The sequence below is a fragment of the Thalassophryne amazonica genome, chromosome 17, assembly GCF_902500255.1.
Source record: "Thalassophryne amazonica chromosome 17, fThaAma1.1, whole genome shotgun sequence".
NCBI classification, from domain to species: domain Eukaryota; kingdom Metazoa; phylum Chordata; class Actinopteri; order Batrachoidiformes; family Batrachoididae; genus Thalassophryne; species Thalassophryne amazonica.
Genome location: NC_047119.1, coordinates 6602057 through 6629455, shown reverse-complemented (window position 1 = coordinate 6629455; position 27399 = coordinate 6602057).

The window sequence follows — 27399 nt, the reverse complement described above, 5'->3', positions numbered from 1 at the left end:
ACCACAGATTTTCAATAATATTCAGGTGTGGGGACTGAGCTGGCCATTCCAGAACTTTGCACTTCCTCTGCATGAATGAATTAGTAGATTTTGAGCAGTGTTTAGGGTCGTTGTCTTGTTGAAAGATCCAGCCACGGCGCAACTTCAACTTTGTCACTGATTCATGAACATTCTTCTCAAGAATCTACTGATATTGACTGGAATCCATGTGACCTTCAACTTTAACAAGATTCCCAGTACCTGCACTGGCCACACAGCCCCACAGCATGATGGAACCACCTCCAAATTGTACTGTAGGTAGCAAGTGTTTTTCTAGGAATGCTGTGTTCTTTTTCAGCCATGCATACCGCCCCTTGTTATGTCCAAATAACTCAATTTTAGTTTCATCAGTCCACAGCACCTTATTCCAAAATAAAGCTGGCTTGTCCAAATGTGCTTTAGCATACCTCAAGTGACTCTGTTTGTGGCGTGTACACAGAAAAGGCTTCCTCTGCATTACAGCATCTCTTTGTGCAAAGTGCGGTCTTTTGTCACTTTTGATACTTCCAAAAGTGATTGTGGTGTTAAAACTCAAATTCAGCTTGTTAGTAGTTGCAAATGTACCAGAGACAATACTGAAATTTATCAGTTATCTGTAACTTCCGATACATTTTTGGGTGGTTTATCGGTTTATCTTTATCAAAGATAACTTTTGAGTTATCTGATTATCTGTTATCAAAGTAAATTTTTTGGTTATCTGTGCCCACCACTATTAACTAGTACTGTGCCTGTGGTCTTCCATTTCTTCAAACTGACAGGAAACTGACAGCTAAAATCTCTGCAATAGCTTTTTGTATCCTTCCGATAAACCATGATGTTCAACAATCTTTGTTTTCAGGTCATTTGAGAGTTGTTTAGAGGCTCCCATGTTACCACTCATTAGAAGAGATGCAAAGAGGAGAAACATTTGGAAACGGCTACCTTAAATACCATTTCTCATGACTGGATTCACCTGTGTAAGGAGGTCAAGGGTCATTGAGCTTACCAAACCAATTTTGTGTTACAATAATTAGTGCTAAATGTATTCAAATCAATAAAATGACAAGGGTGCCTGAATTTATGCACCTGCCTAATTTTGTTTAAATAATTATTGCACACTTTCTGTAAATACTAGAAACTTTATTTCACTTCTCAAATATCAGTGTGTTCGTCTGCAAAATGATATATTTAACTGAAATTTCTGATCCAGGCAACCAATGATTTATAAAGGAAAATCATGAAAATTATCAGGGGGGCCAATGCTTTGCATACAACTGTATATAATATGTAGCCTGAAACATCTGTTATTAAACACATGTTGTTGCTGAAATAAGGACAGTTGCAGACATCTGTGGCCTTTCTACACCTTGAAAAATGGTTTTCTGTGTTTCTTCACTGTGTCCTAACAGTGAGAAGTATATCCGTGTGATGTACTTATTTTACCCTGTTTACGTGCTTTGTGTCCTTTCTGCAGCTGGACGAGTGCTGACACTCACTGATGGCCAACAGGCTCATTCCAACATCAGTCAGTGTCAAACTGTTTGAAAGAAACTAATTTAAGTGTTCATGCTGCCACACTTTGCCAAAGGATTGTTAATAAACACACATTAGAAGATTTACTTCATGCTCAAATGTTGTGTTAACATACTAGAACATATTTATTACCTCCAAAAATTGCTTAAGATTTCAGTGCAGACTGGTTCTTTTCATTTGACAAACCTGCCTTTGATAATGGAACTTGATTACTTTGATCCTATAATCCATATTTGTGATTTGTTCAACAATCAGGATGCAAAGTCAGGATTTGATCCAGATTCCTTTGATCCTGAATACAGGATCAAAATAAGACTGAGACTGAGAAAAGAGAATAGTTGAACCAACTTAAATGAATTGTTTTAATTGGTAACATCTAAATGAATTAAGTTGCTTGAAGTTTGTAAGTCAGAGCTGATCTGACTTATTAACTTAAGTTCAAACAACTTAATGTATTTAGATGTTATCAACTGAAACAATGCTTTAAGTTGGTTGTTTTTTCAGTGTAGAGAGAAAGAGAGAGAAATGAAACAGAGACAATGACAAGAAAACCTACTTGAAAAAGCTTAAAACTCAAAGCTGGGCATCAGGTTCAAGTATAAGTGATGAAATGACAGCAATCACAATCAAAGCTCAGGATCAAAGATGACTGACCAGGATCAAAGGACAACAATCATAATTAAAGCTTGGTGATCGGGATAAAACAAATCTGTGATTAAGGATGATTTAAGTTATGTCTGTGAGCAATGCGATGGCACCACATCCAGCGTACCACAGAGCCACTCTGGGTCCTGCATGGGAACCACCCAGACAAACAACCAGTCCATCCCCACTTCACAAACATCACCACCTGTCTTCTCCAGCTGCTGGGGTCTTGAACCCTGAAGCACCAGCAGACTACAGCATATCCAGAGAAACACGTCAGCTGTCCTAAATGATGTTCCCTCACCATGCAAGTGATAGACCTCATCTGCATCTTACATTACATTCTTACATGCATTATTCACCATAGCAATACAACAAAAAAAAAAAATCTTGGGGTGACCATCAATCCCACACTGCCCTTTGACCTACACATTACACCTCCATAAATTGCGACATTTTGACCTATTCTGCCTTGATTCAGCGACATTGATTCATGCATTTTTGTCTCTTCTAGATTAGATTATTGAAATGTCCTATTTACTGTCTTAGCACAGTCCAGCATCAGAGGTCTCCAAATGCTTCAAAATGAGTTTGTGTGAGGTCAGATTTTAAGTAGGCAGAAAATAAAAATTGCCTCACCAGCTGCTCCACTCAAACAAAAGAAGAAGGAGAAGAAGAAGCAATATCTGAGGGTGCAGGATGAAGTTTCCACTCGTGGAACACTAACTATGCCTCAGCACTAACTTCGCTTTTAACCAGCAAGGATAATGTCAATTCAAATCAAATCAATTTTATTTATATAGCGCCAAATCACAACAAACAGTTGCCCCAAGGCGCCTTACATTGTAAGGCAAAGCCATACAATAATTACAGAAAAACCCCAACAGTCAAAACGACCCCCTGTGAGCAAGCACTTGGCAACAGTGGGAAGGAAAAACTCCCTTTTAACAGGAAGAAACCTCCAGCAGAACCAGGCTCAGGGAGGGGCAGTCTTCTGCTGGGACTGGTTGGGGCTGAGGGAGAGAACCAGGAAAAAGACATGCTGTGGAGGGGAGCAGAGATCAATCACTAATGATTAAATGCAGAGTGGTGCATACAGAGCAAAAAGAGAAAGAAACACAGTGCATCATGGGAACCCCCCCAGCAGTCTACGTCTATAGCAGCATAACTAAGGGATGGTTCAGGGTCACCTGATCCAGCCCTAACTATAAGCTTTAGCAAAAAGGAAAGTTTTAAGCCCAATCTTAAAAGTAGAGAGGGTGTCTGTCTCCCTGATCTGAATTGGGAGCTGGTTCCACAGGAGAGGAGCCTGAAAGCTGAAGGCTCTGCCTCCCATTGTACTCTTACAAACCCTAGGAACTACAAGTAAGCCTGCAGTCTGAGAGCGAAGTGCTCTATTGGGGTGATATGGTACTATGAGGTCCCTAAGATAAGATGGGACCTGATTATTCAAAACCTTATAAGTAAGAAGAAGAATTTTAAATTCTATTCTAGAATTAACAGGAAGCCAATGAAGAGAGGCCAATATGGGTGAGATATGCTCTCTCCTTCTAGTCCCCGTCAGTACTCTAGCTGCAGCATTTTGAATAATCAGGTCCCATCTTATCTTAGGGACCTCGTAGTACCATATCACCCCAATAGAGCGCTTCGCTCTCAGACTGCAGGCTTACTTGTAGTTCCTAGGGTTTGTAAGAGTAGAATGGGAGGCAGAGCCTTCAGCTTTCAGGCTCCTCTCCTGTGGAACCAGCTCCCAATTCAGATCAGGGAGACAGACACCCTCTCTACTTTTAAGATTAGGCTTAAAACTTTCCTTTTTGCTAAAGCTTATAGTTAGGGCTGGATCAGGTGACCCTGAACCATCCCTTAGTTATGCTGCTATAGACGTAGACTGCTGGGGGGTTCCCATGATGCACTGTTTCTTTCTCTTTTTGCTCTGTATGCACCACTCTGCATTTAATCATTAGTGATCGATCTCTGCTCCCCTCCACAGCATGTCTTTTTCCTGGTTCTCTCCCTCAGCCCCAACCAGTCCCAGCAGAAGACTGCCCCTCCCTGAGCCTGGTTCTGCTGGAGGTTTCTTCCTGTTAAAAGGGAGTTTTTCCTTCCCACTGTAGCCAAGTGCTTGCTCACAGGGGGTCGTTTTGACCGTTGGGGTTTTACATAATTATTGTATGGCCTTGCCTTACAATATAAAGCGCCTTGGGGCAACTGTTTGTTGTGATTTGGCGCTATATAAAAAAAAATTGATTGATTGATTGATTATAAATAACATAAACATTAATGTCACCCATCAACAATTTATTGTATCTTCCAGAAGATGGTAGGATACCTTGATTATGTACCTTAATTTGCACAGCTGCCAAGAGGGGGCACTCATGTCATGCAAAAAGTAGAGACCATCATCTATGTAGTGTTCAGAATAATAGTAGTGCTATGTGACTAAAAATATTAATCCAGGTTTTGAGTATATTTCTTATTGTTACATGGGAAACAAGGTACCAGTAGATTCAGTAGATTCTCACAAATCCAACAAGACCAAGCATTCATGATATGCACACTCTTAAGGCTATGAAATTGGGCTATTAGTAAAAAAAAGTAGAAAAGGTGGTGTTCACAATAATAGTAGCATCTGCTGTTGACGTTACAAACTCAAAACTATTATGTTCAAACTGCTTTTTTAGCAATCCTGTGAATCACTAAACTAGTATTTAGTTGTATCAGGGCCGTATATAGGAATGTGAAAGGGGGGGTTCAAATCCTTGAGTTGGAGTCCAGTGGGCCGCAGGGCCCCCAGTGGGGTCGAGGGGCAATGCCCTCGTGGGGGGCTCAGGGGGGTGAAGCCCCCCGAAGCAGAAGCTTTTTGAGGATTTCGAGGGATAAAAAGCTACATAAAATTCATTTGAAACCCAAAATGTATCATTTTAGGAAATACATTTTTATATACAAATAGTCCTTGCTTGGGATTGGATCAGTTGCCATAGGAACCACCCAGGAAGAACCAAGATAACATTAATGCAAACTTTATACCTGCCTGTCGGTTGCGAATGACGCAACCGACAGGCGTGAAAAAACTCACGCATTGCACACAAAGGTTCAAGCTTGGCTGATGCAAGCACACATGATTCAAATCCATATAGTTTTGCAAAAAATAAAAAGGTTGGACAGTTTTCGAACAGACCTCGTATTTAGCGGTACTAATATTCGCATTTACATTATGAATATGTACCTATATGTACGTTATGTATTAAAATAGCGGTATTTAATTTGGCGACCTTGTTTAACTCACAAAATTCGCATAATAAATCGCACGCGAATATTTGCACCTTTACAGTATTTGCAACAGGAAGGAGAAGCTCCCTTTATTTCTCAGCTTATACATACAAACATGTTTTTACAAACCAGACAAGTGTAATTGTGTGTCTACGTGGGTATTTACAAGCCTACTAATCTGTCTGATATCAGAGGAGGATAGGGACCAGGGAGCAAAAACTCTCAACCCCCATGGGAAAAGTTTATCTAGCAGTTTCCCCTTTCATCACTTAAGGGATTACTGTGGCAGAGGAAATTGAAACTTGAGGGTGTGTGATAATAGTTGTGTAACAGTTAGTGCTTGTTGCTTATTATCAATGAAAAGAAAATACATAACGTTGATATCCAGATCAGAAAAAAATCAGCAGAAAAAAATCAGCTGAATTCTCGGGGGGTGTTCGGTTGAACCCCCTCTATATATGGGCATGGTTGTACAACCCCTGGCAAAAATTATGGAATCACCGGCCTCGGAGGATGTTCATTCAGTTGTTTAATTTTGTAGAAAAAAAGCAGATCACAGACATGACACAAAACTAAAGTCATTTCAACTGTCTGGCTTTAAGAAACACTAAAAGAAATCAGGAAAAAAAAAATTGTGGCAGTCAGTAACGGTTACTTTTTTAGACCAAGAAGAGGGAAAAAAATATGGACTCACTCAATTCTGAGGAAAAAATTATGGAATCACCCTGTAAATTTTCATCCCCAAAACTAACACCTGCACCAAATCAGATCTTTTCGTTAGTCTGCATCTAAAAAGGAGTGATCAAACCTTGGAGAGCTGTTGCACCAAGTGGACTGACATGAATCATGGCTCCAACACGAGAGATGTCAATTGAAACAAAGGAGAGGATTATCAAACTCTTAAAAGAGGGTAAATCATCACGCAATGTTGCAAAAGATGTTGGTTGTTCACAGTCAGCTGTGTCTAAACTCTGGACCAAATACAAACAACATGGGAAGGTTGTTAAAGGCAAACATACTGGTAGACCAAGGAAGACATTAAAGCGTCAAGACAGAAAACTTAAAGCAATATGTCTCAAAAATCGAAAATGCACAACAAAACAAATGAGGAACGAATGGGAGGAAACTGGAGTCAACGTCTGTGACCGAACTGTAAGAAACAGCCTAAAGGAAATGGGATTTACATACAGAAAAGCTAAACGAAAGCCATCATTAACACCTAAACAGAAAAAAACAAGGTTACAATGGGCTAAGGAAAAGCAATCGTGGACTGTGGATGACTGGATGAAAGTCATATTCAGTGATGAATCTCAAATCTGCATTGGACAAGGTGATGATGCTGGAACTTTTGTTTGATGCCATTCCAATGAGATTTATAAAGATGACTGCCTGAAGAGAACATGTAAATTTCCACAGTCATTGATGATATAAGGCTGCATGTCAGGTAAAGGCACTGGGGAGATGGCTGTCATTACATCATCAATAAATGCACAAGTTTACGTTGATATTTTGGACACTTTTCTTATCCCATCAATTGAAAGGATGTTTGGGGATGATGAAATCATTTTTCAAGATGATAATGCATCTTGCCATAGAGCAAAAACTGTGAAACCATTCCTTGCAAAAAGACACATAGGGTCAATGTCATGGCCTGCAAATAGTCCGGATGTTAATCCAATTGAAAATCTTTGGTGGAAGTTGAAGAAAATGGTCCATGACAAGGCTCCAACCTGCAAAGCTGATCTGGCAACAGCAATCAGAGAAAGTTGGAGCCAGATTGATGAAGAGTACTGTTTGTCACTCATTAAGTCCATGCCTCAGAGACTGCAAGCTGTTATAAAAGCCAGAGGTGGTGCAACAAAATACTAGTGATGTGTTGGAGCGTTCTTTTGTCTTTCATGATTCCATAATTTTTTCCTCAGAATTGAGTGATTCCATATTTTTTCCCTCTGCTTGGTCTAAAAAAGTAACCGTTACTGACTGCCACAATTTTTTTTTTCCTGATTTCTTTTAGTGTTTCTTAAAGCCAGAAAGTTGCCATTTGAAATGACTTTGTGTCATGTTTTGAAATGACTTTGTGTCATGTCTGTGATCTGCTTTTTTCTACAAAATTAAACAACTGAATGAACATCCTCCGAGGCCGGTAATTCCATAATTTTTGCCAGGGGTTGTATAACCACAGTTTTTCATGATTTCTTCACATCTGCGAGGCATTAATTTTGTTGGTTTGGAACCAAGATTCTGCTCATTTACTAGCGTGCTTGGGGTCATTGTCTTGTTGAAACACCCATTTCAAGGGCATGTCCTCTTCAGCATAAGGCAACATGACCTCTTCAAGTATTTTGACATATCCAAACTGATCCATGATACCTGGTAGGCGATATATAGGCCCAACACCATAGTAGGAGAAACATGCCCATATCATGATGCTTGCACCACCATGCTTCACTGTCTTCACTGTGAACTGTGGCTTGAATTCAGAGTTTGGGGGTTGTCTCACAAAATGTCTGCAGCCCTTGGACCCAAAAAGAACAATTTTACTCTCATCAGTCCACAAAATATTCCTCCATTTCTCTTTAAGCCAGTTGATGTGTTCTTTGGCAAATTGTAACCTCTTCTGCACGTCTTTTATTTAACAGAGGGACTTTGCAGGGGATTCTTGCAAATAAATTAGCTTCACACAGGCGTCTTCTAACTGTCACAGCACTTACAGGTAACTCCAGACTGTCTTTGATCATCCTGGAGCTGATCAATGGGTGAGCCTTTGCCATTCTGGTTATTCTTCTATCCATTTTGATGGTTGTTTTCCATTTTCTTCCACGCGTCTCTGGGTTTTTTTTGTCCATTTTAAAGCATTGGAGATCATTGTAGATGAACAGCCTATAATTTTTGGCACCTGCGTATAAGTTTCCCCTCTCCAATCAACTTTTTAATCAAACTATGCTGTTCTTCTGAACAATGTCTTGAATGTCCCATTTTCCTCAGGCTTTCAAAGAGAAAAGCATGTTCAACAGGTGCTGGATTCATCCTTAAATAGGGGACACCTGATTCACACCTGTTTGTTCCACAAAATTGACGAACTCACTGACTGAATGCCACACTACTATTATTATGAAAACCCCCTTTTCTACTTTTTTTTACTAATAGCCCAATTTCATAGCCTTAAGAGTGTGCATATCATGAATGCTTGGTCTTGTTGGATTTGTGAGAATCTACTGAATCTACTGGTACCTTGTTTCCCATGTAACAATAAGACATATACTCAAAACCTGGTTGAATCTTTTTAGTCACATAGCACTGCTATTATTCTCAACACTACTGTAAGTATATGAATTCAGTGTTTTTATTAAATTATTCTCAAACTGTTACACAGTCAAATCCAGGAACCTCTCTACAAAGCCGGACTGTCAGAGGTGAAGCAGTTACACATGTCATTGCCCAGGTACACGGCGAGTAAGTAAATCAATCTGATTCAAATAAATTCTGAATTTATCCAGCGTACCACTTACTGTGTGGGGGGTGTGAGAGGTTTCATATTGAAATCAGTCCTCTAGTACAAGCTTCCATCAACAAACTCACCAAAAAGAAAAAAAAGTCCAAGATCCCTCGAAACAGTCGACTGTCACAACCGAAGAGCCTTTATTCAGTTCTGGACAGTGCTGATCCTGGAATAGAGTATTCTTGAAAACAAAACTACTTTGGTGAAGTATTTAAGCTTGAGCAGAGGAGATTTGTAAAGTTTGACAATGTGCTCAGCAGCATTCAGTAGCTGACATGTGGACGGGTCATGTGTCTCCCTGCAGGGAGTCTGTGAAACAAAGAAACCAAAATCAATACTGGTATTAATCCATCAGCTGAAAAAAAAAAGGAGGTCAGTGTTATCAGACACAGATTAAACACAACATACTCATGTGAACACTCCGAGCATGTCTGTCTGATATGTACATTTACATCATTTTAAAAAAGTCATCATCTTTCAAACTGATTTTTAGCTTTTGTCAAATACACACAATACAGGACAGGAATGGCTGCAGTGTTGACTTCTTTTCCCTTTCTGGACAGAAAATCTTTCCCATCCTTTGGAAAAGTATATATTTTGTGATATAAAGTATGCATGGTCATCTTATAGTTCAATATGGCTTCATGATAATTATCAGCAACAATGGAGCTTTCACACCTCCACTCACTGGCCACTTTATTAGGTACACCTGTTCAATTACTTGTTAACACAAATGGCTATTGGGGTGGCAATTCATGGCGGCAATTCACTAATTCAAATAAATTCAAACTCACCACTTCATACCTCATGTACAACTTCAATCTGTCTTTCTCCTTTGCACACATTTTTATTGCACATTTTTACTGTGAATTATTTAGTGTATATTTTATTCATTCTTGTACAGCGACTCCTATTCTTGTCGATATTTGGTGAATAAAAGCTAGTCTGATTCACCACGTTTAGGTATCTAGATGTGGTGAAGCTGACTTACTGAAGTTCAAACCGACCATCAGAATGGGGAAGAAACGGGGTTTTAAGTGACTTTGAATGTGGTGTGGTTGCTGGTGCCAGACAGGCTGGTCTGAGTATTTCAGAAACTGCTGATCTACTGGGATTTTCATGCACTACCATCTCTAGGGTTTACAGAGGATGGTCTGAAAAAGAGAAGATATCCAGTAAGCGACAGTTGTGTGGATGAAAATGCCTTGTTGATGTTAGAGGTTAAAAGAGATTGGGCAGACTGGTTGAATGGGCAACTAAGTGATGCCATCATGTCAATATGGACCAACATCTCTGAGAAATGTTTCCAACACCTTGATGAATTTATATCATGAAGAATTAAGGCAGTTCCGAAGGCAAAAGGGGTTCCAACTTGGTACTATCGAGGTGTACCTAATAAAGTGGCTGGTGGGTGTAGAGTTTAATTGTTTGGCGTGTTCTAGTGTTGCACTTTTTTCTTTGTTTGGCTGAAGCAGACCAAACCACGTAAACAAACAGCACGTCAACAGACTGTCCCCTCATTGGTCAAAAGCGCTTTGTTTGTATTTACATCTTAGTGACACATTCAGTCCCTAAACTGAGGTGCGAACATCAGATCCATCACAAGACGCAACCGGTTAAGCACCAAATGAGTGACGCTGCACTAAGTCTAGAGAAAGACTTTTCTATAAGTATTTCATTGAACAACTGGCCTCTGTTGTAACAGTCTACGACAGCACAAGTCAGTTTGGGGGGGGTGTCCAGGTTATTTGTGCTAGTTAGAGGGTGTGTGATATGAGCACAAAACTGGACGTTTGCTGCACAGGGGTTGGATTTACCCTCTTCATTAGTCATGGGAGTGTTTTAGTCATAACAAGAAATAACCCAGTCAGGGTGTAACCTGTCCTTCCCTTTCAGACAGAGTACACCAGGCGCACGGATCAGACCTGACCTTCTTTTAAACAGTTTGGAAGGAGTGAATAAGAGTGACCATGGGCGTTTACTGCATGTCCATACTAAGATCATTATGACAATAAGGTGTTTGCAATTGTCTACATATAAGTTATAGAACAACATCCATAGAAATATGTGTATTTTTCTTGATATACTGGTTTATAACAACCCTGCAGCAGGTTCTGAAGTCATCACCAGACAGTTTCTGTCGTGCTGATGTCACATGGATCTTTCCTTGCGAGTCCCTTAAAAAAAGAAAGATGCAGAACATATTGACCACAGCAAACAAAAGAATAAAAGCAACGTCATAGACTTCTCGTTCCCACACACACTCATTTCCCGGGTTATTGATTTGTGCATCAGTGGTAGAACGTTTAGCTCCAGTGCCAGTCTTTTCATGTTTATTTGTTCTGTTTAATCTTGTACTGTTTGATTTATTTCCCTGCCGTCTTTGGACACCACTATACGGTATTTAATTTCATTTAATTTTTAATTTATTTCATTTATATAGCGCCAAATCACAACAGAGTTGCCTCAAGGCGCTTCACACAAGTAAGGTCTAACCTTACTAACCCCCACATCAGCAGTGGTAAGGAAAAACTCCCTCTGAGGAAGAAACCTCAAGCAGACCAGACTCAAAGGGGTGATCCTCTGCTTGGGCCATGATACAGACATAAATTACAGAACAATTCACAAAACAAATATACAGGAAATGCTGTTTGTGCACAGGACAGGAAGGTCTCCAGCACAAACACCACACCAAACTCTGGATGCAACTGCACCTTAAAAAGAGAGAAAAAACAGAATCAGGCATCAGAAAGACAAGAAATACAGTATAATTTGCCAGCATTAAACAAGAAAAACAGAGAAATACTAAAGTGATCGCCGGCAATTAGCCCTAAGCTTCACTAAAAGACCCAGACTTTAGATAAAGTTGAGGCTGTGGCACACTCCGTTTACTAATAAAATGAATTTTAAATGGTAAAAAGCATAGTAATATAGTATGTCAGTATGCTAGCCATATGAAAGGGAACATAAGTGCATCTTAAGTCTGGACTTGAAAGTCTCCACAGAATCTGACTGTTTTTTTGACACAGGGAGATCATTCCACAGAACAGGGGCACGATAACAGAAAGCTCTGTGACCCACAGACTTCTTATTCATCCTAGAGACACAAAGTAGTCCTGCACCCTGAGAATGCAAAGCCAAGGCGGTACATATGGTTTAATTAGGCCAGGGAGCTGCCAGTCCATGAACGACAGTGATATGACCTTCTGCTTTCTTTCTTATATTTTGCCATTTTGCTCGTTCCTACCTGGACAGTTTCGCCCCACGTTCTGCCTGTGTTCAGTACTCTTACCCATCACCTATTTAACTGGATTACTCATATGCTAACATCTTGAAGAACACTGTACTGCAGTGGACTGGTCTGCTACAGTTTTTTTAAATTACTCTGAGTTCTGTAAATATAGAGAGTGAATTTTACCCACAGTGCTCTTCTCTGCACTGGGGCATCAGCCGTGCTACACTGCTGGTTCTTTTAATCAAAAGTCAGATTGAACCCAATATGCAGAGTAGTCGCTAACAACAGGAAGTAGGTGCAAACAAAATAATCCAACAATCCCAGTGAAGAGGAGAAGGGAAAAATTGGGAGTTAACTCAAAACATGCACCCTAAACCACATGCAGTAAAGACAAACTTAAACTATGACTTAGAACTACTAACAGTGACAGAACTAGAGGGGACAGCAATGTGCAACATACTCACAAGTCTTGGAATAATCAGAAGTAACAAACATGACATTTTTGCAAAAAAGACCCTTTGAGTATGCAGTTGTGTGTGTGTGTGTGTGTGTGTGTGTGTGTGTGTGTGTGTGTGTGTGTGTGTGTGTGTGTGTGTGTGTGTGTGTGTGTGTGTGTGTGTGTGTGTGTGTGTCACTTTATATATGATATACAATATTGGTATATGTCTCTACTTGCTGAGTTATGTTTGACGTTTTATGTGTGCTGTATTTAATTGTGATTGATATATTTATTTGTATTTGGGGACTGCAGATGCAAATTAGTCGATGGCTAACTCTGGTGCAATGCATCAAATGGTTTCATTTATGTTTTAATTGCACATGGTCCCTTTCAAATAAATTAATTGATTGACTGATTGATAGGTGCACCAAGCTTGAGGCATCATATTCAAGAAGGCTTGAATCTGAGAAGTACTGAGCAAAGGGCGTGAATACCTATTTACATGTGATTTCTTAGTTTTTTATTTTTAATAAATTTGGGAAAAAAAGAAAAAAAATTTTTTTTCATGTTGTCATTATGAGGTGTTGTGAGTAGAATTTTGAAGGGAAAAAATGAATTTACTCCATTTTGGAATAAGGGTGTAACATAAGAAAAAGCGGAAAAGATGAAGTGCTGTGAATACTTTCCTGTAGCATCTCTAGAAATTGAATAAGAAAACCAGGAATATATATTGTAAATAATGATAAAAAGTTAAGTTCTAGATTTGGAAAAATGAGGTTTCAGTTATTTTACGTGTCCCATCGATACCCGTCATTGTTTTCAACAATTTTTCGAAAAGGAATTTCTCTCATATACTTGTAAAAAATGTTAATTCTAAGTGAAGTGATGACTAAGTGTAAAGCAGATCCTGAAGGACTGCTGATGTTCAGGTTACCTTACAACATGAAAAACATCAGCTCCCTTGTTTAAAACGGAGAAGTAGAATAAAATATATTCCTGTTCAGCCATGTGTTAAATTTAAAATGAACATTCTTTCTTCAAGCCAGTTAGCAAGTCAAAGGTGCAGACATCAATAGTTTCGTCTTCTTTGATCCATAGCTCAAGGACGCTGCCCTGAGGGATACCTGGGGAAACTTCATTTACTGTCCCAGTGATTTCATTGGTCATGACAAACATGGTCTGGGAAATCTGTTATGCTTGTTAAAATGCCAACACTTACATAAGTTCTAAACCAAAACAAGCATTTCCCTTTCACTGTAAAAGTTGGATGTTCTACCTCAGTGCTGATGTGGAGACCGTGGGAGTGATGAGTAATTCAACAGATTTTCAAGTGTTTTCCTCTGAAGGACATTAAATGTTACTTGTGAGCCAATCAAATCAGTTTATGTGATGTTTCCTAAAAGGAACACTTGGCGAACATTCAGCCCCATTTCAGCTTCAGCACAGCACTCACATCAACGATGTGTTAACTCCTGCTCTGCCATGCAACTCGTCATGCTAATGCCACCCACTGTGTTCCCCGCTAGATGCCGCGCTTTGTGCCGCTGGTCACTGTTATATAAGATAATTATTTTGTAGTGGATTAATCACTTGCTTTCAGAGTTTGGCTGATGAAACCTCTAATCGCTTCCGGAATCACAGAGGAATTTCCTACAGCTGCAGCTTTCTCTCTCTCTCTCTCTCTCTCTCTCTCTCTCTCTCTCTCTCTCTCTCTCTCTCTTTCTCTCTCTCTCGTGCACTTCATGAGGTGGAGAACACATTTGAAATCCTCTAAACGATAATTATTTGTAATAATTAATTAATGTAATAATTAATTGTAATGGCTTGGTAAAACAGTTGCATTTCATTCCTTCTTATGAGTATCTGTAAAATTATGTTTATTATAGATTTAACATCTCGTCATAATTGTTCAGATGAGCTGCGCTGTGATGCACTGACACAGTGACTCGCACTGACACTCAGTGTTTTTGAATTCTTTGCTCAACGTTCACGTGAAGTTCACATAATTAATGCGAGCCAGTGATTTTGAACATTTCAAAATTTTCTTTGCACACTCGCATGAAGCCATGTACAGTTTACAACGAGTTTACAATGAGTTTACAACAAGTTTACAATGAATTTACAACAAGTTTACTCTCTTGCATTTTGTATCACCACTCCTACCTTCATAGTGGAGTTGCACAGAGAATAATTTTCTTTCAATAAAACATCAAATCTATGCTTGAATCTCCAATGTGCCTTCTGGCAAACTGTAGCTGAACTTTCAAGTGTTTTTTTTTTCTTTCTTTTTTTTTAATAGAAACCTCCTCTATACCACTTCATCATGAAGCTGTGTAACTAACTGGCGATGCAACACTCAAAACCCACACTTTGCACAATCTCTTCAGTCACAGCCACAGAAGTCTATAACTTCTTCAGGGTTGTCCTGGTGTCTTGGTGGCTTTCCTCACTCTTCACCTTCTTATACAGTCACTCAGTTTTTGAGAACTACAGTATCTACTCCACACAGATTTACCATAGAGTGCTATACTGTTTGTATTTCTTCATAATTCATGTAAATCATGTCCAAGACATAGTCAGTGTCTTGGGAATGTTCATGTATCCATCCCCTGACTTGTCTGAAGAAAACTGTATATAAAAGTGATGGTTTACATGTGCTATACTAAAGGGGGCACTTACTTATTCACACCATCATTTTGGCTTTTAGATTTTTGTTTCTTTTAATTCATGATGTAGCGATGACCTTTCACTGTGAGTTTAAAGAGCATGATTTTAGGAATTCTAATATACAAGGTGTTGTGTGGGCCGCTGAAGAGGAGGTACTGCTGGCCCACCACCACCAGATGGCGCCCTGCTTGAAGTGCGGGCTTCAAGCACGAGAGGGCGTCATAGCAACCGGGAGTGACAGCTGTCACTCGTCACCAGCACCAGCTGTCACTCATCCACATCACCACCACCATAAAGGCCGGACTGCAACTCCACCTCCCCGCCGAGAAATCTGCTACCTTGGAGGTAATTCTCTGCTGTACCGATAACAAATAATAGTCTGATCTCATTTGCAGCCGTTTTCCTGTGACGGTGTACTTATCTGCGGTATTGGCATTTGGTGTGGACTGCGACGGCTTCGCCTCACACCCCAAACCAGATAAGTGGTGAAACAGGAGCTGCACGAGTGTGTGTTTGGAGGTGGAGGTGCTCCCTCCTAAGTGAACACTGCGTACTCACACTCACCTGTGCTGTTCTTGTTCTCTGCCAGCAGTACCAGGTCTGACAGCTGGAGACGGTGACCACCTGGGGACCCAGGACTTGGCAGCTCCGGTGTTCTTCAGGTCCGTTGGCAGTGAGGGCCGTGTGGGATCCGGCTCGGTTCTGGAGGGGCGTCTCCTATCCTCAAGCCTGCCCACACATCACCCAACGTGTAATTGACTAAAGTCTAAAACTGATTGTTGTCTGTATTCCGTTGTGCACAATTTACAACATTAAATTGTTACTGTTTGGCTTATCCATTGCCCGTTCATTTAACGCCCCCTGTTGTGGGTCCGTGTTCCTACACTTTCACAACAGGATTTCTCGGCCAGCGTCATGGATCCCGAGGGGTGTCAACCATCGCTTGAACAGCCAATGGAAGAGCGAGGTGCACAGGCGCCAGCAGGAGGCATGTTAGGTGAGCTGCAGCACATCTTAACCGCTTGTACTGCTCGGTTGGACTTAGTTACCGAGCAGAGCATTGTTCTCAATCGAAGGATGGAGGCTCTCACCGCCCAGGTGGAAGCGCATGCTCAGGGCGCTGCTGCAGCACCTCCTCCTGCTGACCGAATGCCAGAGACAGACATTCCACTGGTCGTTCAACGAACCCCCCCACCTTCCCCTAAAGCATACATAAGCCGTACGGAGGCTGTGTGGAGACGTGCGCGGACTTCTTCATGCAGTGCTCGCTCGTCTTTTCACAGCGTCCCGTCATGTATGCGTCAGACGCTAGCCGGGTGGCTTATGTTATAAATTTGCTTCGAGGAGAGGCACGCGCCTGGGCTACGGCGCTCTGGGAGCAGAATTCACGGCTCCTAACGGTTTACACTGAGTTTGTGAGGGAGTTCCGACAGGTGTTCGACCACCCTCATAGAGGCGAGACCGCTTCAAGCGTGCTGCTGTCGATACGACAGGGGTGTCGGAGCGCAGCGAAGTATGCAGTCGACTTCCGCATCGCGGCAGCGCGAGCCGGCTGGAATGCTGTTGCGCTCCGCGCCACCTTTGTAAACGGACTGTCTCTGGTCCTTAAGGAGCACCTGGTGGCGAAGGACGAGCCGCGGGATTTAGACGGGCTTATCGACTTGGTTATACGGTTAGACAACCGATTAACAGAACACCGACGGGAGCGAGATGAAGGGCGTGGTCAGGCACAAGCCGTCCCTCTTCCTCCCAGGTCCGAAAGGGAGCCGACTTCCCCACGCTCCACAGCCCGGGCTCTCCACGTGACAACAGCTCCCCCTGCTGACGTTGCTATGGAAACGAGCAGGGCCAAAAAGCGATCAGATCAGAGACAAAGGAGGCTGATCCGTGGAGAGTGTTTTCTCTGCAGCTCAACCGAGCACACACAGAGAGAATGCCCCAAACGGCCAAAACAGCAGCACTCGTCCTTAGAGACTGGGCTAAGGGTGGGTCACAATACCCACGTGGGGAGACCCCGAAAATCTGCATGTATCCCAGTCACGATCCTGAGTGGGGATCTAACCCTTCACGCCCCAGCACTGGTGGACACGGGGTCGGAGGGGAATCTGCTGGACAGCAGATGGGCAAAGGAGGTTGGGCTCTCTCTAGTGGCCTTACCGTCTCCATTGTCGGTGCGGGCACTAGATGGCACCCTTCTTCCACTGATCACACACCAGACACAGCCCGTGACTTTGGTTGTGTCTGGTAATCACAGGGAGGAGATTGTGTTTTATGTAACACCTTCTACCTCCCGAGTCATTTTGGGTTTTCCATGGGTGTTAAAACACAATCCCTGGATTGATTGGCCGTCTGGGGTTGTGGTTCAGTGGAGCGAAACCTGCCACCGGGAGTGTTTAGGATCCTCGATTCCACCCGGTGTGACAGCTAAGGAGGAGGTTTTAGTCCCCCCCAATCTCGCGGCGGTGCCAGCCGAGTACCATGACCTTGCTGACGTCTTCAGCAAGGATCTGGCACTCACGCTGCCCCCACACCGTCCGTACGATTGTGCCATTGATTTGATACCGGGCGCTGAGTACCCGTCCAGCAGGCTGTACAACCTCTCACGTCCGGAATGCGAATCAATGGAGACCTACATCCGGGACTCGTTAGCTGCCGGGTTGATCCAGAACTCCACCTCCCCGATGGGTGCTGGTTTCCATGTATTGATTACAGAGGGCTGAACGAGATCACGGTTCGCAACCGATACCCGTTACCTCTGTTGGATTCAGTGTTTACGCCCTTGCATGGAGCCAAAATTTTCACAAAATTGGATCTTAGGAATGCTTATCACCTGGTTCGGATCCGGGACGGAGACGAGTGGAAGATAGCATTTAACACCCCGTTAGGTCACTTTGAGTACCTGGTCATGCCGTTCGGCCTCACCAATGCACCCGTGACGTTCCAAGCGTTGGTTAATGACGTCTTGCGGGACTTCCTGCATCGGTTTGTCTTCGTATATCTAGACGATATTCTTATCTTTTCTCCGGATCCTGAGACCCATGTCAAGCATGTACGTCAGGTCCTACAGCGGTTGTTGGAGAACCGGCTGTTTGTGAAGGGCGAGAAGTGTGAGTTTCACCGCACCTCTTTGTCCTTCCTGGGGTTTATCATCTCCTCCAACTCCGTCGCCCCTGGTCCGGCCAAGGTTGCGGCGGTGAGAGATTGGCCCCAACCAACAAGCCGTAGGAAACTGCAACAGTTCCTCGGTTTTGCAAATTTCTACCAGAGGTTCATCAAGGGCTACAGTCAGGTAGTTAGCCCCCTGACAGCCCTGACCTCCACAAAAGTCCCCTTCACCTGGTCGGGTCGGTGCAAAGCCGCATTTAGGGAGTTGAAACGCCGGTTCTCGACTGCACCGGTTCTGGTGCAGCCCGATCCCAATCGCCAGTTTGTAGTTGAAGTGGATGCCTCTGACTCAGGGATAGGAGCCGTGCTATCCCAGAGTCCGACAAGGTTCTCCATCCATGTGCCTACTTTTCCCGCAGGTTGACCCCGGCTAAAAGGAACTATGATGTCGGCAATCGGGAACTTCTTGCGGTGAAGGAGGCTCTTGAGGAGTGGAGACACCTGTTGGAGGGAGCATCGGTACCATTTACGGTTTTCACGGACCATCGGAACCTGGAGTACATTCGGACCGCCAGGCGTCTGAACCCCAGGCAAGCCCGCTGGTCACTGTTCTTCGGGCGTTTTGACTTTCGGATCACCTACCGCCCCAGGACGAAAAACCAATGATCTGACGCCCTGTCCCGGGTGCATGAAGAGGAGGTCAAGACCGAGCTGTCAGACCCGACGGAAACCATCATCCCCGAGTGCACTGTCATGGCCACCCTCACCTGGGACGTGGAGAAGACCGTCCGGGAGGCCCTGACACTGAGCCCGGACCCGGGGACAGGTCCGAAGGACAAATTGTACGTCCCACCAGAGGCCAGGGCTGCGGTCCTAGACTTCTGTCACGGTTCCAAGCTCTCCTGTCATCCAGGGGTGCGAAGGACCGTGGCAGTGGTCCGGCAGCGCTTCTGGTGGGCGTCTATGGAAGCCAACGTCTGGGAGTATGTCCAGGCCTGCACCACCTGTGCCAGGGGCAAAGCTGACCATCACAAGGCCCAAGGCCTCCTCCAGCCTCTGCCCGTGCCTCATCGCCCCTGGTCTCACATCGGCCTGGACTTTGTCACGGGCCTCCCGCCATCCCAGGGCATGACTACCATCCTCATGATAGTGGACCGGTTCTCCAAGGCGGCCCACTTCGTGGCCCTCCCAAAGCTCCCGACAGCCCAGGAGACTGCAGACCTCCTGGTCCACCATGTCGTGCGTCTGCAGGGGATTCCTCCCTATGTATCGGCCTGGGCAGGAGGTTTGGCTTTCCACGAAAGACATTGCCCTGCAAGTGGAATCCCCGAAGTTACGTCGGACGTCCTTCCTGGACGTCCATCGGAAGGGCCGGGGGTTCCAGTATTTGGTGGACTGGGAGGGGTATGGACCCGAAGAACGCTCCTGGGTGAAGAGGAGCTTCATCCTGGACCTGGCCCTCCTGGTTGACTTCTACCGGCGGCACCCGGACAAGCCTGGTCGGGCGCCAGGAGGCGCCCGTTGAGGCGGGGGTCCTGTTGTGTGGGCCGCTGAAGAGCAGGTACTGCTGGCCCACCACCACCAGATGGCGCCCTGCTTGAAGTGCGGGCTTCAAGCACGAGAGGGCATCATAGCAACCGTGAGTGACAGCTGTCACTCGTCACCAGCACCAGCTGTCACTCATCCACATCACCACCACCATAAAGGCCGGACTGCAACTCCACCTCAACGCTGAGAAATCTGCTACCTTGGAGGTAATTCTCTGCTGTACCGATAACAAATAATAGTCTGATCTCATTTGTGTACTTATCTGCGGTATTGGCGTTTGGTGTGGACTGCGATGGCTTCGCCTCACACCCCAAACCAGATAAGTGGTGAAACAGGAGCTGCACGAGTGTGTGTTTGGAGGTGGAGGTGCTCCCTCCTAAGTGAACACTGACTGTGGGATTACTGAGTGTGCGTACTCACACTCATCTGTGCTGTTCTTGTTCTCTGCCAGCAGTACCAGGTCTGACAGCTGGAGACGGTGACCACCTGGGGACCCAGGACTTGGCGGCTCCGGTGTTCTTCAGGTCCGTTGGCAGTGAGGGCCGTGTGGGATCCGGCTCGGTTCTGGACAAGCGTCTCCTATCCTCAAGCCTGCCCACACGTCACCCAACGTGTAATTGACTAAAGTCTAAAACTGATTGTTGTCTGTATTCCATTGTGCACAATTTACAACATTAAATTGTTACTGTTTGGCTTATCCATTGCCCGTTCATTTAACGCCCCCTGTTGTGGGTCCGTGTTCCTACACTTTCACAACACAAGGCCTAAATTTTTGTTCTGTTTTTGGTGTCCTAATAAAAATCTAACATGTAAAGGGTCAACGGGGCAAACACTTTTTCACAGGACTGTATGAGGAAAAAACACAAGTAATCTTTTTTAAGGAATTTGACTTTGAATTTGCACAAATGCCAAACTATCCTCCACCAACACCAGCGGTTAACACAGCTGCTAGTTGTTATTGTTATTATTCGTTTTTTAATTGCTGTTTGCTTCCTTCAAACCACTGCCATCACAAATGAACATAAAAATAAAATGAAATAAAATTCACATCATCACTTCACATGCTGACATTTTGGAAAGTATCAACTTCAATAATAAGTCCCAATACCATCAAAAGGGATCTCAAGGCTCTTGCTTGCCTCTACTGGTGGTTGGCTCTCACTGCGGTATTGTATCACTTCCTGTTCCGGAGCACAGCGGTGTTTTGCTGTATCTGTTAGCTGTTTAATCTGCGCAGTTAGATTGATCTAGTTATCTAGATAACGATTTGTTTCCCAGTGTAATCTTCACGTGCCTTAACTAAAGCACTCCTTCTGCTGAATCACCTCTAAATTATTTACACATTATTCACTTTGCATGTTTTTAGGAACCCGCTAGCTTAGCGCAGCTACTAGCTCTTAGCCGATTTAGCATGGCGGCTTCTCCTGTCTCTCCCGCACTTTTCTGCTCTGGGTGTGAAATGTTTAGATATTCCTCGGCCTCCTTTAGCAGTAATGGTACTTGTAATAAGTGTAGCTTATTCATAGCTTTGGAGGCCAGGCTGGGCGAATTGGAGACTCGGCTCCGCACCGTGGAAAATTCTACAGCTAGCCAGGCCCCTGTAGTCGGTGCGGACCAAGGTAGCTTAGCCGCCGTTAGTTCCCCTCTGGCAGATCCCGAGCAGCCGGGAAAGCAGGTCGACTGGGTGACTGTGAGGAGGAAGTGTAGTTCTAAACAGAAGCCCCGTGTACACCGCCAACCCATTCACATTTCTAACCATTTTTCCCCACTCGACGACACACCCGCCGAGGATCAAACTCTGGTTATTGGCAACTCTGTTTTGAGAAATGTGAAGTTAGCGACACCAGCAACCATAGTCAATTGTCTTCCGGGGGCCAGAGCAGGCGACACTGAAAAAAATTTGAAACTGCTGGCTAAGGCTAAGCGTAAATTTGGTAAGATTGTAATTCACGTCGGCAGTAATGACACCCGGTTACGCCAATCGGAGGTCACTAAAATTAACATTGAATCGGTGTGTAAGTTTGCAAAAACAATGTCGGACTCTGTAGTTTTCTCTGGCCCCCTCCCCAATCTCCCAAAGCTTCTGGGGAAAACCTGGTCTTGTTAGGAGAGACGGCATCCATCCCACTTTGGATGGAGCAGCTCTCATTTCTAGAAATCTGGCCAATTTTCTTAAATCCTCCAAACCGTGACTATCCAGGATTGGGACCAGGAAGCAGAGTTGTAGTCTTACACACCTCTCTGCAGCTTCTCTCCCCCTGCCATCCCCTCATTACCCCATCCCCGTAGAGACGGTGTCTGCTCCCAGACCACCAATAACCAGCAAAAATCAATTTAAGCATAAAAATTCAAAAAGAAAAAATAATATAGCACCTTCAACTGCACCACAGACTAAAACAGTTAAATGTGGTCCCTGTTGGTAAATGATATAATAATTGATCAACATATTGATTTATTCTGCCTTACAGAAACCTGGTTACAGCAGGATGAATATGTTAGTTTAAATGAGTCAACACCCCCGAGTCACACTAACTGTCAGAATGCTCGTAGCACGGGCCGTGGAGGAGGATTAGCAGCAATCTTCCATTCCAGCTTATTAATTAATCAAAAACCCAGACAGAGCTTTAATTCATTTGAAAGCTTGACTCTTAGTCTTGTCCATCCAAATTGGAAGTCCCAAAAACCAGTTTTATTTGTTATTATCTATCGTCCACCTGGTCGTTACTGTGAGTTTCTCTGTGAATTTTCAGACCTTTTGTCTGACTTAGTGCTTAGCTCAGATAAGATAATTATAGTGGGCGATTTTAACATCCACACAGATGCTGAGAATGACAGCCTCAACACTGCATTTAATCTATTATTAGACTCTATTGGCTTTGCTCAAAATGTAAATGAGTCCACCCACCACTTTAATCATATCTTAGATCTTGTTCTGACTTATGGTATGGAAATAGAAGACTTAACAGTATTCCCTGAAAACTCCCTTCTGTCTGATCATTTCTTAATAACATTTACATTTACTCTGATGGACTACCCAGCAGTGGGGAATAAGTTTTATTACACTGGTACATTTACCAGCCTTGGTAATGAGTTTCCTTGACAGATGGTAAAGTGAAGCCAGTGTGTTTTCACCATGATGACAACTGGAGTTTGCTGACACAAGAGAGAAGTGGTCAGTTTATACGTTTTTAATCACCACCGTAGCAATACCAGTGTTTAATGTAACTTTTCAATTCAATCAATCAATCATTTTTTTTTTTATATAGCGCCAAATCACAACAAACAGTTGCCCCAAGGCGCTTTATATTGCAAGGCAAAAGCCATACAATAATCACAGAAAAACCCCAACGGTCAAAACGACCCCCTGTGAGCAAGCACTTGGCGACAGTGGGAAGGAAAAACTCCCTTTTAACAGGAAGAAACCTCCAGCAGAACCAGGCTCAGGGAGGGGCAGTCTTCTGCTGGGACTGGTTGGGGCTGAGGGGAGAGAATCAGGAAAAAGACATGCTGTGGAAGACAGCAGAGATCAATCACTAATGATTAAATGCAGAGTGGTGCATACAGAGCAAAAAGAGAAAGAAACACTCAGTGCATCATGGGAACCCCCCAGCAGTCTAAGTCTATAGCAGCATAACTAAGGGATGGTTCAGGGTCACCTGATCCAGCCCTAACTATAAGCTTTAGCAAAAAGGAAAGTTTTAAGCCTAATCTTAAAAGTAGAGAGGGTGTCTGTCTCCCTGATCTGAATTGGGAGCTGGTTCCACAGGAGAGGAGCCTGAAAGCTGAAGGCTCTGCCTCCCATTCTACTCTTACAAACCCTAAGAACTACAAGTAAGCCTGCAGTCTGAGAGCGAAGCACTCTATTGGGGTGATATGGTACTAAGAGGTCCCTAAGATAAGATGGGACCTGGTTATTCAAAACCTTATAAGTAAGAAGAAGAATTTTAAATTCTATTCTAGAATTAACAGGAAGCCAATGAAGAGAGGCCAATATGGGTGAGATATGCTCTCTCCTTCTAGTCCCCGTCAGTACTCTAGCTGCAGCATTTTGAATTAACTGAAGGCTTTTCAGGGAACTTTTAGGACAACCTGATAATAATGAATTACAATAGTCCAGCCTAGAGGAAATAAATGCATGAATTAGTTTTTCAGCATCACTCTGAGACAAGACCTTTCTAATTTTAGAGATATTGCGCAAATGTAAAAAAGCAGTCCTACATATTTGCTTAATATGCGCATTGAAAGACATATCCTGATCAAAAATGACTCCAAGATTTCTCACAGTATTACTAGAGGTCAGGGTAATGCCATACAGAGTAAGGATCTGGTTAGACACCATGTTTCTAAGATTTGTGGGGCCAAGTACAATAACTTGAATGAATGAATGAATGAAAACTGTTTATTTCGAACATTTGATACAACAACAATTACAAGATAGATCAGTAAAGACAACAAAAAAAGTTCCTACTGTGTACCCAACATGTCCGAAAAGGGGTAGGGTGAAGCATCAGCTTATTTATCCCTACCCCTTCTTCCCCACAACCAGTAATACCCTTTGCCACATATACACATAGATTCCTACACACCTAAACCGATATATATATATATATATATATATATATATATACGAGGTCTATTAGAAAAGTATCCGACCTTATTATTTTTTCAAAAACCATATGGATTTGAATCACGTGTGATTGCATCAGACATGCTTGAACCCTCGTGGGCATGCGAGAGTTTTTTCACGCCTGTCGGTTACGTCATTCGCCTGTGGGCAGTCTTTGAGTGAGGAGTCGTCCACCCGCTCGTCGATTTTTTTCATTGTTTAGGAATGGCTCAGAGACTGTTGCTTTGTTTGATAAAAATTTTTTCAAAACTGTAAGGCACAACTGAGTGGACACCATTCAATAAATTCAGCTGGTTTTCGGTAAAAATTTTAACGGTTGATGAGAGATTTTGGTCTGGTAGTGTCGCTTTAAGGACGGTCCACGGCGCCTGACGGCGATCTGCGCTTCGAGGCGGCAGCGTCTCGCCGTTTCAAGTTGAAAACTTCCACATTTCAGGCTCTGTTGACGCAGTAAGTCGTCAGAGAACAGAGAACTTTCAGAAGAAGTCGGCATGAGGAGTTTATTCGGACATTCCATTGTTAACGGTCATTTTGTAATGAAAGAACGTGCGGGCAGAGTCGCATGTCGGGCTGGACCTGACCGCGGGGGGTCGCGGCAGGAAAAACACCTCCGTTGGAAATCTTAACGGGCAAGTTGGAACATGCCCAAGCTGTTAAACAATTTCTCAGTTACTCACTTGTTGAAAGCCATTAAAAGCCGCCTGAATTCTACAAATGGTTTTCAACACGGAGGTGTTTGTCCTGTCGCGGCGCACACAGATTTGCCGAGTCGTCACGGAAACGACTCGGCGAATTTGCGCGTACGTCTTTCATTTAAAAAATGTCCTTAAACAGTGGAATGTCCGCATAAATTCCTCATGCCGGCCTCTTCTGAATCTTCTCTGTTCTCTCACGATGTCCTGGGTGAATTAAGCCTTAAATTAGGATGTTATCAGCTCGAAACAGGCCGACGACAGCGCCTGGAAGCGCTGCAGGACGTCCCGCTCCGTGGGAAGTCCTTACACCAACAGAAACACCCCATAATCTCTCATCAGCCGTTAAACTTTTCACAGAAAACCAGCTTAATTTCTCGAATAGTGTCCACTCGGATATTCCTCACAGGTCCAGAAAAAATTTTGATAAAGCAACGCGCGCCGTCTCGAGCAGCGTGTGAAACAAAGGAATTCAGCCGAGAGGGCGGGACCACATCTCACTCAAGGCCTGCCCACAGGGAAATGACGTCACCGACACGCGTGAAAAAACTCACGCATGCGCACGAGGGTTCAAGCATGATTGGTGTAATCGCATGTCATTCAAATCCATATAGTTAAAAAAAATAAATAAAAGGGTCGGTTTATTATCTAAGAGACCTCGTATATATATATATATATATATATATATATATATCAACATACATACACATATATATACATATATACACACATATACACACATATATACACATATACATATATCAATCAATCAATCAATCAATTTTTTTTTTATATAGCGCCAAATCACAACAAACAGTTGCCCCAAGGCGCTTTATATTGTAAGGCAAGGCCATACAATAATGATGTAAAACCCCAACGGTCAAAACGACCCCCTGTGAGCAAGCACTTGGCTACAGTGGGAAGGAAAAACTCCCTTTTAACAGGAAGAAACCTCCAGCAGAACAGGCTCAGGGAGGGGCAGTCTTCTGCTGGGACTGGTTGGGGCTGAGGGAGAGAACCAGGAAAAGATATGCTGTGGAGGGGAGCAGAGATCGATCACTAATGATTAAATGCAGAGTGGTGCATACAGAGCAAAAAGAGAAAGAAACAGTGCATCATGGGAACCCCCAGCAGTCTACGTCTATAGCAGCATAACTAAGGGATGGTTCAGGGTCACCTGATCCAGCCCTAACTATAAGCTTTAGCAAAAAGGAAAGTTTTAAGCCTAATCTTAAAAGTAGAGAGGGTGTCTGTCTCCCTGATCTGAATTGGGAGCTGGTTCCACAGGAGAGGAGCCTGAAAGCTGAAGGCTCTGCCTCCCATTCTACTCTTACAAACCCTAGGAACTACAAGTAAGCCTGCAGTCTGAGAGCGAAGCGCTCTATTGGGGTGATATGGTACTACGAGGTCCCTAAGATAAGATGGGACCTGATTATTCAAAACCTTATAAGTAAGAAGAAGAATTTTAAATTCTATTCTAGAATTAACAGGAAGCCAATGAAGAGAGGCCAATATGGGTGAGATATGCTCTCTCCTTCTAGTCCCCGTCAGCACTCTAGCTGCAGCATTTGAATTAACTGAAGGCTTTTTAGGGAACTTTTAGGACAACCTGATAATAATGAATTACAATAGTCCAGCCTAGAGGAAATAAATGCATGAATTAGTTTTTCAGCATCACTCTGAGACAAGACCTTTCTGATTTTAGAGATATTGCGTAAATGCAAAAAAGCAGTCCTACATATTTGTTTAATAATTTAACATAGCCAACTAACAAAGATAGATTGATCATATTTAAGATCGAAGCATTAAATAATGGTAGGGCTTCCTTGAGCAGCCTGGTAGGAATGGGGTCTAATAAACATGTTGATGGTTTGGAGGAAGTAACTAATGAAAATAACTCAGACAGAACAATCGGAGAGAAAGAGTCTAACCAAATACCGGCATCACTGAAAGCAGCCAAAGATAACGATACGTCTTTGGGATGGTTATGAGTAATTTTTTCTCTAATAGTTAAAATTTTGTTAGCAAAGAAAGTCATGAACTCATTACTAGTTAAAGATAATGGAATACTCAGCTCAATAGAGCTCTGACTCTTTGTCAGCCTGGCTACAGTGCTGAAAA